Source organism: Anolis sagrei, chromosome 8 (genome assembly GCF_037176765.1).
Source record: "Anolis sagrei isolate rAnoSag1 chromosome 8, rAnoSag1.mat, whole genome shotgun sequence".
Classification (NCBI taxonomy): domain Eukaryota; kingdom Metazoa; phylum Chordata; class Lepidosauria; order Squamata; family Dactyloidae; genus Anolis; species Anolis sagrei.
Window position 1 is genome coordinate 9,136,414 of NC_090028.1, and position 12,336 is coordinate 9,148,749.

The following is a 12,336-nucleotide window of genomic DNA, read 5'->3' on the forward strand; positions in this document are numbered from 1 at the left end:
AGAAGAGAAGGCTGAGAGGAGATATGATAGCCATGTATAAATATGTGAGAGGAAGCCACAGGCAGGAGGGAGCAAGCTTGTTTTCTGCTTCCTTGGAGACTAGGACGCGGAACAATGGCTTCAAACTACAAGAGAGGAGATTCCTTCTGAACATGAGGGAGAACTTCCTGACTGTGAGAGCCATTCAGCAGTGGAACTCTCTGCCCCTTGTGGAGTGTGGTGGAGCTCCTTCTTTGGAAGCTTTTAAACAGAGGCTGGATGGCCATCTGTCAGGGGTGATTTGAATGCAATATTCCTGCTTCTTGGCAGGGGGTTGGACTGGATGGCCCATGAGGTGTCTTCCAACTCTTTGATTCTATGATTCTACAATATCATCATCGAAATCACCTCTCCACCATGCACAGAAATTGGCCTCCATTCTCTCACTTGACATTCTCATTTCATGCATTGGCAATCAAAACCACTGCTGCACCATCTACATCAGAGGCAAGAGACATGCAGCCTCCAAATGTTGCCGGACTACACGTTCCATCCTCCCTTGCCACGGCCTGGGCGAAGATGGCCGCGCAAGCCCAACGCCATCCGGCGGGCCATCTGTCTTCCCCCTGGGCTACAGAATGCAAAACCGCAGGGGGGAAATCTGCTAATCGGCTTTAGCTCCGCACAGACTTTGTTGTCTACACAGCACCTTTCCCAGATGCTGGCTCATCAATTATTAAACAGGGGAAGAAGGCCAGCTCTGCTTTCCAGGAAATATCAAAACAGTGGTAAATCTGGGGACGGATTGGAAACACTGCCCTCCTTGTATTCCTCGTTTGCTTTTACAAAAATATCTCTGTGGAATGCCGTGGATGTGGCGTACCTAGATTTCAGTAAGGCCCTCGACAAGGTCCCCCATGACCTTCTGGCAAGGAAACTAGTCCAATGTGGGCTAGGCAAAACTACAGTGAGGTGGATCAGTAATTGGTTAAATGGACAAACCCAGAGGGTGATACTCCCCAATGCTTCCTCTTCATCTTGGAAAGAAGTGACAAGTGGAGTGCCGCAGGGTTCCGTCCTGGGCCCGATCCTGTTCAACATCTTTATTAATGACTTAGATGAAGGGCTAGAAGGCAGGATCATCAAGTTTGCAGACGACACCAAATTGGGAGGGATAGCCAATACTCCAGAGGACAGGAGCAGGATTCAAAACAATCTTGACAGATTAGAGAGATGATGGGCCAAAACTAGCAAAATGAAGTTCAACAGTGGGAAATGCAAGATACTCCACTTTGGCAGGAAAAACAAAATGCAAAGATATAGAATGGGAGATGATGCCTGGCTCAAGAGCAGTACGTGTGAAAAAAGATCTTTCCTCGTGCTTCTTCTTGCCTCACTCTGGGCTGCACTGGGCTACTTTCCTTCCTTCCAGCTGGCAAATCCCACATTCCCCCCTCCCTCCTCTTTCTCCTGGCATCCTTCTTGCCCAAAATTTCTCATTACTTTATTTTTCATACCCTCACTCTATGCCACAGGAATGCGTTGCCAGGTGCAGCTAGTATATAATATAATATAATATAATATACAATTATAATATAATATAATATATTATATAATGATATTATAATAATATGTTGTTGTTCATTCGTTCAGTCGTCTCCGACTCTTCGTGACCTCATGGACCAGCCTACGCCAGAGCTCCCTGTCGGCCGTTACCACCCCCAGCTCCCTCAAGGTCAGTCCAGTCACTTCAAGGATGCCATCCATCTATCTTGCCCTTGGTCGGCCCCTCTTCCTTTTGCCTTCCACTTTCCCCAGCATAATTGTCTTCTCTAGGCTTTGCTGTCTCCTCATGATGTGGCCAAAGTACTTCAACTTTGTCTCTAGTATCTTTCCCTCCAGTGAGCAGTCGGGCTTTATTTCCTGGAGGATGGACTGGTTGGATCTTCTCGCAGTCCAAGGCACTCTCAGCACTTTCCTCCAACACCACAGCTCAAAAGCATCTCTCTTCCTTCGCTCAGCCTTCCCTAAGGTCCAGCTCTCACACCCGTAGGTGACTACAGGGAATACCATGGCTTTGACTAGGCAATGGATCTTTGTTGCCAGTCTGATGTCTCTGCTCTTCACTATTTTATCGAGACTGGACATTGCTCTCCTCCCAAGAAGGAAGCGTCTTCTGATTTCCTGGCCACAGTCTGCATCTGCAGTCATCTTTGCGCCTAGAAATACAAAGTCTGTCACGGCCTCCACGGTTTCTCCCTCTATTTCCCAGTTGTCAATCATTCTTGTTGCCATAATCTTGGTTTTTTTGACGTTTAGCTGCAACCCGGCTTTTGCGCTTTCTTCTTTCACCTTGATTAGAAGGCTCCTCAGCTCCTCCTCGCTTTCGGCCATCAGAGTGGTGTCATCTGCATATCTGAGGTTGTTAATGTTTCTTCTGGCAATTTTCACCCCAGCTTTGCATTCATCCAGCCCCGCACATCCTCGCATGATGTGTTCTGCATACACGTTAAAAAGGTTGGGTGAGAGGATGCAGCCTTGCCGGACGCCTTTCCCAATCTTGAACCAGTCTGTTGTTCCGTGGTCAGTTCTGACTGTTGCTCCTTGGTCCTTGTACAGATTCCTCAGGAGAGAGGGAAGGGGGCTTGGGATGCCCATCCCACCAAGAACTTGCCACAATTTATGATGATCCACACAGTCAAAGGCTTTAGAATAGTCAATGAAGCAGAAGTAGATGTTTTTCTGAAACTCCCTGCTATTATATTATAGTATTGTATATTATATTATATTATTATATTATATATTATATTACTATATTATTATTATATTATATTATAATTGTATATTATAATATAATATAATATATAATAATAATATAATATACAATAATATAATATAATAGTATTATAATATAATATACAACAATATAATATAATAATATAATATAATATAGTTGTTGTTTGTTTTATCACACCAATAGTCAACAACAGAGGGAGAGGGAAGCTTCAGAAGTTCCCCCTGTCCGATTTGGAGGTTTTTTTAGCATAATGTGCAATCGTGTCCGCCATTAACGAATCGATTCGTAATTTACGAAATTTTGGAAATTTCGAAATTTTGAAATCTTAAATTTCGGAAGTCCTCAGAATTTCAAAACGCTAGCACACCCTAGAAACGAAACTATTTTAGAACCAATTTTTTTCTTGATCGCCCAAGCCTAATGACAAGGTCTCTCCCAACTCTAGGATTCTATGATTCTAGTTAGCTTCCAAGATTAAATGGGGAATCCAGTTTCTTTAAGGTATTTAGGCCATTTGGAAAAAATACTGGAGTTCTTTCTCCCCCCCCCCCCAAAAAAAATCTACCTGGATGATTTCCTAATCTTTCCATTTTCTTGAAATTCACATCAACAACACAGAATCTCAACCTAGCCATTTTGAGAGTGTTTTAAGAGAGAAAAGTTAGATATTGCAACACACCCAAATACCTGGGAGTCACTTTGGACCGTACTCTGACCTACAAGAAGCACTGCCTGAACATCAAGCAAAAAGTGGGTGCTAGAAACAACATCATACGAAAGCTGACTGGCACAACCTGGGGATCACAACCAGACACAGTGAAGACATCTGCCCTTGCGCTATGCTACTCTGCTGCTGAGTACGCCTGCCCAGTGTGGAACACATCTCACCACACTAAAACAGTGGATGTGGCTCTTAATGAGACATGCCGCATTATCACGGGGTGTCTGCGCCCTACACCACTGGAGAAATTACACTGCTTAGCCGGTATTGCACCACCTGACATCTGCCGGAAAGTAGCAGCCAATAGTGAAAGGACCAAGGCAGTGACATCTCCAGCTCATTCCCTGTTTGGGTATCAGCCAGCACGTCAACGACTTAAATCAAGATATAGTTTTCTTAGATCTACAGAGACACTCGCTGGAACACCCCAGCAAGCGAGAGTCCAAAAGTGGCAGGCCCAAACCCAGCACCTCAATCCATGGGTGATACCAGATGAGAGACTCCCTCCTGGGCACTCAGAAGACTGGGCGACTTGGAGGGCGCTGAACAGACTGCGCTCTGGCACCATGAGATGCAGAGCCAATCTTAAGAAATGGGGCTACAGGGTGGAATCCTCGACATGCGAGTGCGGAGAAGAACAAACCACTGACCACCTGCTGCAATGCACCCTGAGCACTGCCTCATGCACAATGGAGGACCTTCTTGCAGCAACACCAGAGGCACTCCAAGTGGCCAGATACTGGCCAAAGGACATTTAACCAACTACCAAATTTGCAAAATCTGTGTGTTTTTTTCTTTTCTTTTTAATTTCTGTGTTTGTTTTGCTCTGTTAAAATTGTAATACAATGGTATGGTTGCTGATGACACGATAAATAATATAACAACAACAACCTGGCACAAACACAAACATATCCTGGTTTCGCATCACTCTCCGAAGCAGAGTTATCACAAGGAACATCACGTTCAACCCAAAAAGAAGACAAAAGCAGCAACGAGAGACATCTATAACCTATATTTTACTGCCCTTTTATGCAACAGGTGCTTTACCATACACACATTTTTTAAAAAACCATAATATTTGAACTCAGAGATTAGCATTTCCTGCACAATATCAAGCCCATGATCCTTTACTCTGGATTATCCAGTCTGGAACAATTATTACCAACGCCCGGTTCTGCGCTCTAAAAGGCACCAAGCAGATTACGATGTACATGCTGCGTGCGATGGAGGAAGAGGTGGGCGGGTGTGGAAAATAATGCACCGCACATGCGAACCCTGTGCCGAACAAGGGAGCGAACGACAGTGCATTAAAAAGGAATAAATCCACATTACGTTTGCTTGAATGATGAACCCTCTTCCCAAAAAAATGCAAGCGCATTTGGAGACGAAGGGGGTCTACATCAGTTTGAAAGATGCCTGGAAGCCCCATCCCATTGTTATTGGTTTTCCTTTATTGATCTGGAAGCTTTTCAAATTCTAGAAACAGATTGGCCACTGGATAGATAGATACAATAGATGGCTGAATGGATAGATGGAAAGATGGATAGATGAATGTTATATTTGACAATAGATTGACCACTGAGATGGATGGATACATGGATGAATAGATGGATGGATAGATAGATGGACAGATGGATAGATGGACAGACAGATGTTATATTTGACAACAAGATTGGCCACTGAGATAGATAGATAGATAGATAGATAGATAGATAGATAGATAGATAGATAGAGATATAGATAATAGATGGATGGATGGATGGATAGATGGACAGATGGACAGATGGATAGACAAATGTTATATTTGACACCAAGACTGGCCACTGAGATGGATGGATGGATGGATTGAGGGACGGACAGATGGATGGATGGATGGATGGATGGATGGATGGACGGATAGATAGATGGGTGGATGGATGGATGGATGGATAGATGAATGTTATATTTGACAACAGATTGGCCACATAGATAGATAGATAGATAGATAGATAGATAGATAGACAGACAGATGTTATATTTGACAACAAGATTGGCCACTGAGATGGATGGATGGACGGATGGATGGAGGGACGGATAGATAGTTAGATGGGTGGATGGATGGATGAATGTTATATTTGACAACAGATTGGCCACTGAGATAGATAGATAGATAGATAGATAGATAGATAGAGACAGGCAGACAGACAGACAGACAGACAGACGTTATATTTGACAACAAGATTGGCCACTGAGATGGATGGATGGATGGAGGGACGGACAGATAGATAGATGGGTGGATGGATGGATAGATGAATGTTATATTTGACAACAGATTGGCCACTGAGATAGATAGATAGATGATAGATAGATAGATAGGTAGGTAGGTAGATAGATAGGTAGATAGATAGATGGGGATAGAGATAGATAGATGGATGGATGGATGGATGGATGGATGGATGGATGGACGGACGGACGGATAGACGGATACATAGATAGATGGATGGATAGCTGGATGGGTGGATGGGTGGATGGATGGATGGATGAATGAATGTTATATTTGACAACAGATTGGCCACTGAGATATAGATAGATAGATAGATAGATAGATAGATGGATGGATGGATGGATGGATGGATGGACGAATGGACGGATGGATGGACGGATGAATGTTATATTTGACAACAGATTGGCCACTGAGATAGATAGATAGATAGATAGATAGATAGATAGATAGATAGATAGATAGACAGATAGATAGATAGACAGGTGGATGGATGGATGGATATCATATTTGACAACAGATTGGCCACTGAGATAGATAGATAGATGGATGGATGGATGGATGGATGGATGGATGGATGGATGGATAGATAGATGGATAGATGGATAGATGGATAGATGGATGACAGATAGATGTTATATTTGACAACTCTTGCAAGATTCAGGAAAAAAAGGAGGGAGGTTCTTGATTGCTTTGTCCTGGAAAGCTGACAACGCATGCATTTATCGCACGAAAGCCTCTTGGGCAAGTTGCACTGAAATGGCCAAATGGAACCATATTAAAACAAATGCTTGCAGTAAAAACATCTGCAGCAAACAGAACCCTTTCCATGCCGCAAATAAAATAAGATAAAAATGGCTGACACTGTCAAAGGCACACATAATAACCCACCCAAACACTCGCTCCTTCCAAAACATGGTTTCGAAGCATTGTTTGATTTCACTATGCAGGTCAACTGGGGATCCTTGGCGATAAGAGTCTGGAAGGAGACTGTTATAAGGAAAGGAGCAGAGGCCATATGGCTGGGTGCTAATTGGTTTGCCTTCGCCGTGCTCCCGGATTAGGCTGAGCTTCTCGGTGAAATTTCACATTTTTTGCCTCCGCTCGCACACAAAAGGAGCCAGCTTTTAGCATTGGTTTCTACCCGCATGGCAGCATGCACCTTCCTTAAACTTCAGCCTCTTTCCGCCTTGCCTTATTTTCCAAGAAATGCTTCACCCGGCCGACTCCGGTGTGCCATTGACCTCTTTTTCTCCTTTCTCTCCCTCTCTTTCATTTTTTTTTTTTTTACTCATCGGTGGCTGAGAAATCATACAGCGATAATAATCCACGCTTTCCGCCCACTCCTGGCCAAACGGATAGAAAAAGCAGGGCATTTGTAGTCTGCTTGCACCTGGGACAAAGGAAACCAGGCTGGAAAACCCACAGCCTGGATTTTCAACAACAACAACTACTACTATTACTGCAATGGCTTGGAGGGAATTATTATTATTACTACTACTACTACAAACAACAATATGCAATACGTGTATGTGTGTACCAGATGGCAAGGACCCTCCTTTGTGAATGGCTTTCTTTTTTTAATGTTTGTCTATTGTGGTCGGATACGTAATGTTTTGCCATGGGGACTGGACATGAAACACCAAGCCTTTCCTATATTAATATTAATTATTATTATTATTTCTTTTTTAATACTCATCTATTGCGCCTGGATGCACAATGGTTGGCAATGGAGACTGGACATGAAACACAAAGCCTATCCAATATTAAAATTAATTATTATTATTTCTTTTTTAATACTCATCTATTGTGCCTGGATGCACAATGCTTGGCAATGGAGACTGGACATGAAACACCAAACATTTCCAATATTAATATTTATTATTATTATTATTATTATTATTATTATTATTATTATTATTATGTCTTTTCTCATGCTTGTCTACTGTGCTTGGATGCACAATGCTTGGCAATGGAGACTGGACATGAAACTCCAAGCCATTCCAATAATAATAATAATAATAATAATAATAATAATAATAATAAAGCTTGGTGTTCATGTCTAGCTCCCATTTCTATTATTATTATTATTATTATTACTACTATTTCTTCATGCTTGCCTATTGTAGCTGATATATAGTGTTTGGCCATGGCAATGGAGACTAGACACGAAACTCCAAGCCATTCCAATAATAATAATAATAATAATAAGGCTTGGTGTTCATGCCTAGCTCCCTTTTCTATTAATTATTATTATTACTATTTTTTCATGTTTGCCTATTGTAGCTGATGCATAGTGTTTGGCCATGGGAACGGGACATGAAACACCAAACCTTTCCATTATTATTATTATTATTATTATTATTATTATTTCTTTTTTCATGCTTGTCTATTGTGCCTGGGAGCACAATGCTTGGCAATGGAGACTGGACACGAAACTCCAAGCCATTCCAATAATAATACTACTACTACTAATAACAATAATAATAACTATTATTATTATTATTATTATTATTATTATTATTATTATGATAATAAGGCTTGGAGTTCATGTCTAGCTCCCATTTCTATTATTATTATTATTATTATTATTATTATTATTTCTTTTCTCATGCTTGTCTACTGTGCCTGGATGCACAATGCTTGGCAATGGAGACTGGACATGAAACTCCAAGCCATTCCAATAATAATAATAATAATAAGGCTTGGTGTTCATGTCTAGCTCCCATTTCTATTATTGTTGTTATTATTATTATTATTATTATTATTATTTCATGCTTGCCTATTGTAGCTGGTATATAGTGTTTGACCATGGAAACTGGACGTGAAACACCAAACATTTCCAATATTAATATTTTTATTATTATTATGTCTTTTCTCATGCTTGTCTACTGTGCTTGGATGCACAATGCTTGGCAATGGAGACTGGACATGAAACTCCAAGCCATGCCAATAATAATAATAATAATAAAGCTTGGTGTTCATGTCTAGCTCCCATTTCTATTATTATTATTATTATTATTATTATTTCATTTTTAATGCTTAGATGCACAGTGCCTGGCAATAGGGAGTGGACATGTCCAAGCCATTCCAATAATAATAATAATAATAATAATAATAATAATATTTTTTCTAAAACTTGTCTATTGTAGTTGCATGTATAGTCCTTGGCAATGGAGACTTGACATGAAATTCCAAGCCATTCCAACAACAACAACAACAACAACAATAATATCCTTTTCATGCTTGCCTATTGTGGCTGGATACACAGTGTTTGGCAATGGGGAGTGGACATAACTTTCTTTCTTTTGGCAATGGGGAGTGGACATGATAACCAAATAATAATAATAATAATAATAATAATACATCACACAGTCCTAGATGCTTGGGAAGTGTTCAACTTGTGATTTTGTGATACGAAATCCAGCATATAGATCTGGATATTGCTATGACATACTGTGTTTTTGTGTCTGTAAAATAATTACAATTATAATGATATATTTTGAATGTTTGGCAATGGGGAGTGAGCATGGAACACCAAGTCGTTCTATTTATTTATTTATTTTGTAATGTTTAGCAATGAGGAGTGGACATAAAACTCCAAGCCATTTAAATAATAATAATGATAATAACTGTAGCAATAATCATAATCATCATAATAATATTATTTTAATGCTTGGCAGTTAGGAGTGGGTATGAAACTCCAAGCCATTCCAATAATAATAATAATAATAATAATAATAATAATAATAATAGAAATTTAATGCTTAGCAATCTGGAGTAGGCATAAAATTCAAATCCATTCCTATTATTATTTTTATTATTATTATTATTATTATTATTATTATTATTATTATTATTAATGCTTGGCAATGGGGAGTGGGCATGAAATTCCAAGCCATTCAAATAATAATAATAATAATAATAATAATAATAATAATAATAATAATAATAATAATAGAAATTTAATGCTTAGCAATGTGAAGTAGGCATAAAATTCAAATCCATTCCTATTATTATTATTATTATTATTATTATTATTGCTTGGCAATGGGGAGTGGGCATGAAATTCCAAGCCATTCAAATAATAATAATAATAATAATAATAATAATAATAATAATATATTTTAATGCTTAGCAATGTGGAGGAGGCATAAAAATCCAATCCATTCCTATTATTATTATTATTATTATTAATGCTTGCCAATGGGGAGTGGGCATGAAACTCCAAGCCATTCCAATAATAATAATAATAATAATAATAATAATAATAGAAATTTAATGCTTAGCAATGTGAAGTAGGCATAAAACTCCAATCCATTCCTATTATTATTATTATTATTATTATTAGATTTTTAATGCTTGCCAATGGGGTGTGGCCATGAAACTCCAACCCATTCCAATAATAATAATAATAATAATAATAATAATAATAATAATAATATATTTTAATGCACGTCAAGGGGAAGTAGGCATAAAACTCCAAGCCATTCCTATTATTATTATTATTATTATTATTATTATTATTAATGCTTGCCAATGGGGAGTGGGCATAAAATTCAAATCCATTCCTATTATTATTATTATTATTATATTTTTAGTGCTTGGCAGTGGGGAGTGGGCATGAAACTCTAAGCCATTCCAATAATAATAATAATGACAATAACTAGGTTCTTGTGGTTTTTTTCAGGGTATAGGGCCATGTTCTAGAGGCATTCTCTCCTGACGTTTCGCCTGCATCTATGGCAAGCATCCTCAGAGGTAGTGAGGTCTGTTGGAAGTAGGACAATGGGTTTATATATCTGTGGATAATGATGATAATAATAATAATAATAATAATAATAATAATAATTCAATGCTTGCCAATGGGGAGTGGGCATAAAATTCAAATCTATTCCTATTACTATTATTATTATTATTATTATTATTTTAATGCTTGCCAATGGGGAGTGGGCATAAAACTCCAATCCATTCCTATTATTATTATTATTATATTTTTAATGCTTGGCAATGGGGGAGTGGGCATGAAACACCAAACCATTCCAAGCATGAGAATGACAATGCCCATAGTGGGAATGGGCTGAGTGTTCCTGCCCACTCCCCACTGCCAGGCACAATAGGCAAGCGTGAAAGGAAAGGAGGCAGCCATTCACAAAGGAGAGGGAAAGCCATTCACAGAGCCCACGCTACTATGAACAGAGAGGATAAGAAGAGGCTGGAGCTGCTTCTCATCTCTTGGTGAGGCTTGCCTTCCCTTCTGCTGAGTCCTCTCCTCTTACACACCAATGGGTGGGGATCCCACGATCCCCACCCACGCGTGGGGGACAAAAAAACTCGCGTGGGGGACAAAAAACCTCGCGTGGGGGCAAAAAACCTCGCGTGGGGGGACAAAAAAACTCGCGTGGGGACAAAAAACTCGCGTGGGGATAAAAAACTCGCGTGGGGATGCCTTTCTCTCCCTTCTTTTCTTTTTCTTACCGTGCCTGGAGAGGAAGAAGGGAAGCAGCGGCCGGTCCCATGCCTTCCGACGCGGCGAGAGGCTCAGCACCAAGAGACAGAACAGCTCCCCACGCGCGCCTCTCGCCCAGTGACAGCCAGCTAGCTGCACCCACGCCACGCCCCTTCAAACATTAAGCCACGCCCCAAGCTTCCCCTATTGGTGGAAGCATCTTCCCCCAAGCCACGCCCCACCCCCGTCCACGCGCAATCTCTGCCCTCTGACGCCAGCAGGGGGATTCATCTCTGTGTTAGTTAATTCATTAAGGGGACTTTTGGAACTACATCTCCCAGGAGTCCTTTGGATTCCTCACTGATGCCGCCTGAACTTGAGAATCCCATGGGATTCTGGGAGTTGTAGTTCGCCAAGGTCTTAAGCCCTCAACAAAGAGAGCTGGTGCCTCATTGAACTACACATCCATGAATCCATAGCATTGAGAATCATGGGAGTTGTAGTTTGGCAAGGTCTTAACGCTTCTTTCTCAAAGGGTGCTTGCACCTCATTGAACTACTCATCCCATGAATCCATAGCATTGAGAATCATGGGGGTTGTAGTTTGCAAGGTCTTTGAACTACTCATCCCATGAATCCATAGCATTGAGAATCATGGGAGTTGTAGTTTGGCAAGGTCTTAACCCTTCTTTCTCAAAGGGTGCTTGCATCTCATTGAACTACACGTCCCATGAATCCATAGCATTGAGAATCATGGGGGTTGTAGTTTGCAAGGTCTTTGAACTACTCATCCCATGAATCCACAGCATTGAGAATCACCTTATTAAACTACACATCCCATGAATCCATAGCATCGAGAATCACCTCATTGAACTACACATCCCATGAATCCACTGCACTGAGAATCATGGGGGTTGTAGTTTGGCAAGGTCTTAACCCTTCTTTCCCAAAGGATGCTTTCACTTCATTGAACTACACATCCCATGAATCCATAGCATTGAGAATCATGGGAGTTGTAGTTTGGCAAGGTCTTAACCCTTCTTTCTCAAAGGGTGCTTGCACCTCATTGAACTACACGTCCCATGAATCCATAGCATCAAGAATCATAGGAGTTGTAGTTTGGCAAGGTCT

General features: G+C 40.4%; 1 protein-coding gene across 1 annotated transcript in view; it reads right to left on the reverse strand.

The window, feature by feature from the left end:
* SMPD3 (sphingomyelin phosphodiesterase 3) overlaps nucleotides 1-11,366 on the reverse strand; it is a 280,787-nt gene extending 269,421 nt beyond the window's left edge. The window contains exon 1 of the mRNA XM_060788073.2: nucleotides 11,236-11,366. The gene's annotated coding sequence lies outside the window, so the exon portion shown is untranslated. The remainder of the gene's footprint in view (nucleotides 1-11,235) is intronic.
* Between the last annotated feature and the right edge of the window lie 970 nt (nucleotides 11,367-12,336).